Source organism: Pseudoliparis swirei, chromosome 16 (assembly GCF_029220125.1).
Source record: "Pseudoliparis swirei isolate HS2019 ecotype Mariana Trench chromosome 16, NWPU_hadal_v1, whole genome shotgun sequence".
NCBI classification, from domain to species: domain Eukaryota; kingdom Metazoa; phylum Chordata; class Actinopteri; order Perciformes; family Liparidae; genus Pseudoliparis; species Pseudoliparis swirei.
In genome coordinates, this window is record NC_079403.1 from 14,721,677 (window position 1) to 14,729,872 (window position 8,196).

Here is an 8,196-nt window from a genome sequence, read left to right on the forward strand (position 1 = left end):
ATTACATGTGACAACAAGCATTTTGTGAATGTCTCACAGCCTCGCACACGAGCATCGAGCAGGAAGCTAGCAGACAGCATCATCGGGCAACAAGAGAACCAGAGGATACACGGGACGACAGCAAGCAGACAAAGGTGAGGGGATATTAGTGGGCCGGGAAAGGCTTTCGGTTCATTGATTCTTTTAAATGTATTTTTGTGCTCGAGTCATTAAATGTGCGTTCAATTTGCAAATGTTTAATCTGTCTGTGTTTAAATTTGTGTTTCTCTGAATGATTTGTGTGTTCAAGCGAGAAAGCTTACCGAGAAGTCGTTTATATCTTGATTCTGTGGCCTGGTCAAAAGGACTCCATGCGGCAGACAACAGTGGGTATGATACAGAACTAAACACAGCATGAATCGCTCTATTTTGGGTCAATAGAGCCACAAAGAGGAGCTCTGAAAGCTCCCCACTCACATCTGCTCACACTCTTCACAGTTAAGAATAGTGTCCCTGATTGACAACGAGAGTCAAGGTACATTCACATTTTAGGTGATGTTTGAGTGTCCAAAGGTATCATTTCTTTTGTAAAATGGAGGAGAAACCTGTGGGAAAGGAGAGGGAGCGTTTCCTGAATGGATACATTCTCAGGTTACGACAGAAGACAGGGAGTAACTCTGCCATCCAGCATGGAGTGAAACTAATCTAATTCACTTTGAGGAATGTAAGTGGGCCAATGCATACAAGGTGTGAGGCGGCAGCCTGTAAACAAAACTCTCCAAGGGCTTAATTAGAAACTGACACACATACAATATACCTTTTGAAAAGCTAAATATAACCTACAATTGCTACCTTGGCTACTTTAGCAAATGGCTGAGATCTTACTGTAATGTCTTTGGAGGTTAAGACAGGTCTTAAAGTACAATAGATCTTGTAGTCCCGAACAAGGCGTGTTGACTGACTTGTAAGCCAGCATTCACACAAGAGGCGAGAGAGAACTATTTCGCTCTTTGTGTAGCTACTTAAAAATGTTTACGCGTGTTCTCATTGTAATGTTCCTCACAGGTGTAACAGTTTACAAAGAGGAGAAAAGTCAATTCTGAGGGTTGCAACACATGCTACTCGTAAAAAAATCCCCCCTCTTTTCCCTTTTGGACTCCTTTCACAGAAAGAAAAAGAAAAGTCTTTTGGGAGAGGAAAAGCAGCACTTTAGTATTACAGCAAGTATAAAGTGCCTGTATGTGTGTTTGACAGGCTTAAACTAATTGTCTGTGTAGTGAACCATTAGCTGTTTCCTGTTGTGTTGACAGCTTTGTCATTGGCGGTCAAACTTTGCAGTGGGCTGAACATGCCACGCTGCAGACCGCACTCCAGTTAAATAGCTTTTATTGGGTGACTTTTCGCCAGGCTAAATGGGGATACGCTTTATTCGTAGTGTTTGGGGAGAGCCCGAGGTGTGTACGGTCAACATAAGTGGAAAGGCTTTGCAACTTAAAGGAGCCCTTACCTTCCGGCACTGTTTTATTACAACTACTGTTTACATCTCCCAATACATCCTAAGTATTTCCATTATTAAGTTTGGACAAATCATTTGCCTGGGGTTCAAGGTAGTATGCCATTGAAACATGATCCTACTGTTGATCTTATTACTGCCAAACCAAACAAGCAGAAATCAATTTCAGCAGGAAAGGTAAAGGAAGAAGAAGAAAAAAATAGGAAATTAGATCAAAACGATCGGGGGTGGTGGCTGCAGCTGTGGGTGCCGGAGAGGGGTGGGGCTAGGAGGTGTATTTGCCACAAGTGCTTGTTCACTGCCCAAACAAGTCGACAAATAGTGAGTAGTAATTTCTAAAGCATTAAAATAGTGTACCTCTCCACAGAGCTGCTCCCCCACCTCCTGCCCTGGAGGTGAAATCAGACACTTTGTATTACAGTTTTTTTCGTATTCATCACATACTGTGGTTGGTTATACAGACTTCCTCCACACTGTGAGAAAGTATGTTCCAGCTGCTTTGGTACTAAAGACGCCTCAGGTCTGATTACTTGACAGTTTAAAGGTTTTTATACACCGGGTTTTCATTTCATAAATTGACTTAATGGAGTGTTAATGAAAAAGCAGATGCTGTTTCTCGAGACAGTACATCCTGTATTTATTATTTGTTATTGGGGACGAACGTGCAAAGTGTTAATTAAACATGGAATCGATGTTCTGTAACCAAATATTGCAGATTAAACTAAAAGGTTTGAGTCTAGTGTTCAGTGTTATTTTCTAAGGAGGTACAACTGGACTCTAGTGCATTGGTCCATCCCGGTAGAACATGGAGAACTTCCACCCCTGAGGAGAGTATATGAGAGAAGGAGGTGATACATACGCCCTGGGAGGAAAGGCAGAGCTTCTGGCAGCAGGCCACTTGGAACCCCTATAAAACATACATAGTCTCTCTGCTACATGCCTCTCATTCGGGTGGCGCTGGAGAGGAGAAGCGGACAACTCAATATCATCGTCAATGCCGGATGAGTGATGTCATGGACAAGTTTGCCGTGTTTCGCAGCTTCTTCCAACACCTCGTCCTCCATCACCTCTCCCCTTTCATCACACACTCCACCTCCTTGCTTGTCCATGCAGGGGATGACCGCTCACAAGAACACAGACAAACTGCACCCAAATATGTTTGTGTGCAAATACGCGTGCACATCAACGCAAACAACCGCGTGCTCAAATACGAAAGCACACAAACACATATGCATACAAACTGTGAAGATTTCGGCATTTTAACAATTAATAGACATGTGATTTTAAATAAAGTTGATTCTGCTTGCACCTATATTTAAAATGTATGTGTGATTGTGTCCATATATTGTTGTAAATATGATCTGCCTATAGTTAACGTGAAACAGACTAATCCACGTGAGATTTCCATCACAAACCCCTTTCTAAGCTTCTAATATCAATATTACAAATCAAACTTGGCAATTTGCATTCTGCTTTCACGTGGTTCTACCCACGGTGCAGGGCCTGCTACTAACATATGGCATATTCCTTAAAGATCATACATATTTCAAATATGTTAATATGATGCGGAATATATGCAGTGAGAGGTTACAAAACGCACATTAGAAATCCATGAATTAATCTCATGAAAGATGCAAACCTGTCTAATTATTCTTTGGGACAATCGTCAATTGCAAAACAGCTTTTTGCATTAAAAAAGGAGAACAAATAGGAGGGACTGCTTGCATAAGCATTTTTGTATTAAGCACTGCAGTGTTTCTAGCACTGGTCAGTCGTGCAGGCTGCTCGAAGCGAACCATAATCAGGGGGACTTTCGCCCTCTTACGTCATGTAGCAGAGACAGTAATGAGTGAAGAAGCTCTTTCTCGCTATATGCAAATCCTTGGGAATGTGCAGGGGCCCTTAATGTTACACACAGATGATTTTCAAGCTTTGCTGCTTTAAATAGCTTTGCGAAAGGGGCAAGGTTCACTATACACACTCCGAAACATGCACATGCACGATTGTGAGATTGAGTGCACACACATACACAGAGAGTTACTTGAGTGTGAGTACCATTGCATGCAGTCGCTGGGTCTTTTTCTATCAAGTATCAGCTAAAAATATTTGAACACTGGAGAGGAGGCAAAAAAAACGGGTGCAACAATTAAAGATAAATATAGAATGCAAAAACGAAGAACGTTTAGCACCACGCTAATGGCTCAAATGCTGTTCCAAGGATAAAACAATCACAACTGATGTTGAAGTGGATTGTCGAATGCATGCACAGGATAGCAAAGCTCCATGGCTGTGCGAACACTAATTGCCTGTTATCGTTGCAGAAAGCTAAGGTCTGTCTTTGATGACATACTCTTTTCTGTAAGCGCTCCATTTTGGAATCGTCAAGGTAGTCAACCGGTCTGTCTAAATCTGTCACTCACAGCGGTCAGTAAAGATGATGGCATGTCAACATGTGCTCCACCAGAAGAAAATCAACAACAACAATAACACGCTTTCCCTGTGTTCACACCTAACACATCTATAGAGTAGTTTTTGCACACAACTTTCAGGCTTTTAGGCTTGACTGTTTATTACGCCGCTAAATAAAACATAGCACCGACTTGTCAAGCTAATGTATCTCTCGACACTCAAGTCAAAACATATTTATCTTAAAACTTTAGAGAACAGCTGCATTTCATCAAATGGGAGCTTGGCCTTAAAGACAGCGCTCTCACCACTCCTTTACCGCTCACAAATTGAAGAGAAGACAGCATTTCTTTGATGCAAGACAACCCAAACGGCAAACATAATACTATCTGCAAAGTGTGAATATTTGTATCTTTTTTTCTTCTTCTTCTTCCTCTTCTCTCTTTTTTCCCTCCGCGTGCCCTGCTGTCTGCCTGTGTTGTTTTGAAGCGGTGAATAGATTTAAAAGATGCAGGATGACAAGACAAAGAGCCGGGGAATAGCCCCCGGGCGCTTGTGCTTTAAGTCATGCCATTTCCTTGCATGGCAGGCAGCCCTAAATAAGTTACTTATAAGCATTTATTGATGCACAAGTGTGGCATCTGTTCCTAGGCTGCGGTTCTGGATGTAATTAGCTCAGAACCTTACGCACTTCAATCAAGCGACACATTAAGAGATACAACTCCCCCACAACCCCTCCCCTTCGATGTTTCTTCCTCATTCCCTCTTTCAATCTCTCTCGCTTGGGTGTTTTACTCATTCACACTGCGCGGAATCCTCCATGCACAGTAATTACTCCACGATAACCTCCATCATCATTATCGTTATCCTCTCCAGCATTCAGCCAGCATTGTGGGGATTGCTTAACTGTAAAGCCAGAGAGGTGCTGCTGTGGTGTGGTGACACGTTTTGATGACATCTTCACCGATAAAGGGACACCAAACAATGAAATAGGCACATGAAATCAGTCTCTGGTTCAGGCGTGAGCTATTTCACAGAGCCAGTTTTGAAACGACCCCTGAAATTCTTTTAATAGGGTTTGTTTCACTGTGTAGGGATCGCTTTGTTGCCTTGTGTGTGCACACACAGACATACCGTGGTGTGTGTTTGTCTCTGTGTGTCCGTGTGCATGTACTTAGGCACGGCGCAAAGAGGAATTAAATTTGATTAATTTCAGACGGATTTTGAAAATATAAACTATTCATTTTGTTGCATAGAACACAAGAGAAGGTTTTAAACCTAGCCCAGGGGTAGAGCCTTTGTGTTGAGTCTTCTTTGATATTACTGAAGGCTTTTTATTGAGCTCTTGACATGATAGATAAACCATACAGTGGATTGAATAGCCTTCCTCTGCATCACCCAGTAAATGCCATTTGCCATTAACAATGTTGCAGTGGGGTACATAAACCATTAATATAACCTTTATGACCATGCGGTCTAACTGAGCATGTCTCCTATATGCAGCTCCTCTTCTGATGGACGTGTTAGCTGAGGCCTCCTCTCAAACCCACTAAAATAAGAATTTAATTGCACCAAACAGATGAGATGACAGACATTAGTTTTTTAAAGGCTGTCGTAAAAAGAAGACGGGATGAAAAACATAAGAACGTGCACACCTATCTCCTGCAAACTCAGCTAATAAAAAATGTACCTCACTGTGAAGGCGGAGGCGGACTGGGGGGAAAAAGTGGCCCGGAAGTTAATGTCAGACCGGCTGACTCACGTATCGACCAGTCAGTGGCTTACTTGGAAATATACTCATACACTTAACATTATTTTGGATGATTAGAAATCACATCATAATTGTTTGTTTTTGTATAACATTTGGCACCACCAATTTGCCTGGATGAACACATGAAATAAAATTATACTGCTATTGTAACACTCCAAGTTAGGTATAGTTTGCTAGATGAATATATTTAACTCTGGGCTAGTATCAGATTATACGTATAACTACAGAGCCTTACGGAATTAATGTCCGCAGAGAAAGGCATCACAATAAATAAACTGGAATCAGAGGACAGAATTATTATGATCTATATTATAGAACAGAACATAAGATGGGTTGTGAACATCAGTGGTATCAGTAGTGTTGCATGCTGGGTGTGTCATTGTGTATGTGTGTTTAGCGGTGTTGAAGGTGCATAACAAAACAATACATTACGTTTTTGTACTAAAATGGGACACACTGAAGTTGTACTTCATGTAAGAATACTTTTCTGTACTAATTACTGTGTGGCCCTGGATCTTATCTTGGCTCTGGGGTCCCTGGCTGCTGCTTCCAGCAGCAGAATCGTCAATTTAGATAACATATTAACATTGTTTATAATGTTAGTGTGTATCACAGTGATTTTAGCATTACAAGCTAGCTGGTTAACTTAAATGTTATTTGACATTAATTATTAGAAATGATAAGATTATCTTCTTTACAATATACCACCATGGATAGCTTGTTCATCAATTGTAAGCACTACGGCTAACATGTCAAATTATATAATCTCAATGATGACAACATCGCCAGCATTCATATTTGACCAGATCATAACAGTCTCAATTTTGACATTTATCGAGCTAACTTTAACTGGGCTAGCTTGTAGGGAACATTACCTCATCTGTGAGAAGCAAGCTAACATTGGTCAAGTCAACACCACAACTTACTATCAGATTTTTTTATATTTTGATGCACCTTCCTCCAGACGTCTCTTTTTTTTCTCCCTGAGCTTTACAGTTCCACCTTTAAAGGTTTTACGTTTTGGTCCCATGCTGTCGAATTACGTAAAAAAAATTGCTTCGTCTTCGAGCAAGTGACGCAAGGTCCCCTTGGTAACGGGCCACACAGAAAGTAAAAAATAAATAAATAATTAAAGCCAGAAAGATGTTATATTTTTAAATATGACCGGATACATCCGTCTGTGTGTCTCAGCCTCTAGTCTTGACCCATGTCAAGAGGCTACGTCATAACGTTACCCCAAAAATTAAACTTAAATGTACGATCAACTCTGCCCGAGTGCCGGTGTTCTGGATTTGAATCAAGACAGAATATCCTAAAATCACCAAAAAGCTCTGAAAACCTGCAAGAAACATCCAAACCATGAGTGTGGATATACAGATCACGATCAGTCGTGTTGCATGCTGGGTGTGGAAACCACGAGTGTGAATACAGTCAGTGTATATTGACTGTAGTTATTAGAGTAAATTTAACATGTTCTGTGAAGCATAGAATGTAATCGAGGCTGGCGATGTCAGATGGAGGGCCGGTTGGTGATAGAGGTGGACTGGCCCAACCCCGTCGGCCTACCCCGGTCTCCCCTATGGCCAGTCCGCCCCTGCGTGGAGGAATAAAACAAGGTCTATGTTGTCTGACAAAGCCAGCAACCAGTAACAAGGAGTCTATAACCTGCTGTGTGGGTTAAATTGAAGGGACAGTACGAGTGCCTCTTCCAGGCCAGGGGTGTGGAGAGGGTGGAGAGTGACAGGCGATCAGTCAGAGGATGAGTGGGCCCAGTATGGAGGCCTGTGGGGTGCCACAGACCCTCAGCTACTTCAGCAAGGCCTGACCATTGATCATCACTGGGGGCCTATCGAGGAAGGGATGTGACTAAAGCAGGCAGGCGTGGAACAATGGTCCATAGTTTGGCCGACGTGCTTAAGCAGCTGGGCGTCAGTGCCTTTAATAGAAGGGGTAGACTCCCTCTATATGGTCCACAAAGCATTGTCTGTTTCCCCCTCAGACAGCAAAGGTGGTTTTCTGCGAGGGGCTGGACCTACTATCATGTGGTGGCTTTTTCCCCCTCAGCCAGCAGTCTCCATCAGCTGAATAGACTTTGTGGCTGACATGGTCTATATGTTTGTGTGTGGATGGAGGGGGGATGCTACAAAAGAAGAAAGCAGCCCATTGAGTCACATAGCAAGGGGGGAACACACACAGCATATCACAAGGGAGCATCTGGTAGGAGGAATTTGTACATGATGTCAATTGATATTCCAAAGATAGGCCTCCCTTCATATAGAACGGCGAGGGTGATAAAGGGCATCCCTGACAAGAAGTGTCAAGAGGAAGAGAATCTTGTTTATGTTGCCTTGCCGGAGAGTTTTCTTAATGGGGTTCGTTGGCAACGCAGCGGAAGATTCGGGAGGTCTTGCCGTCCCGTGACACATGACTAGGAATGTTTCCATGACCAAGTAAACTGTCTGACTCAAATTGTGTGGTGGGCTTGAAGAACAGACAACCCAATAGTCTCTTCCCCTCCTATTTCCTT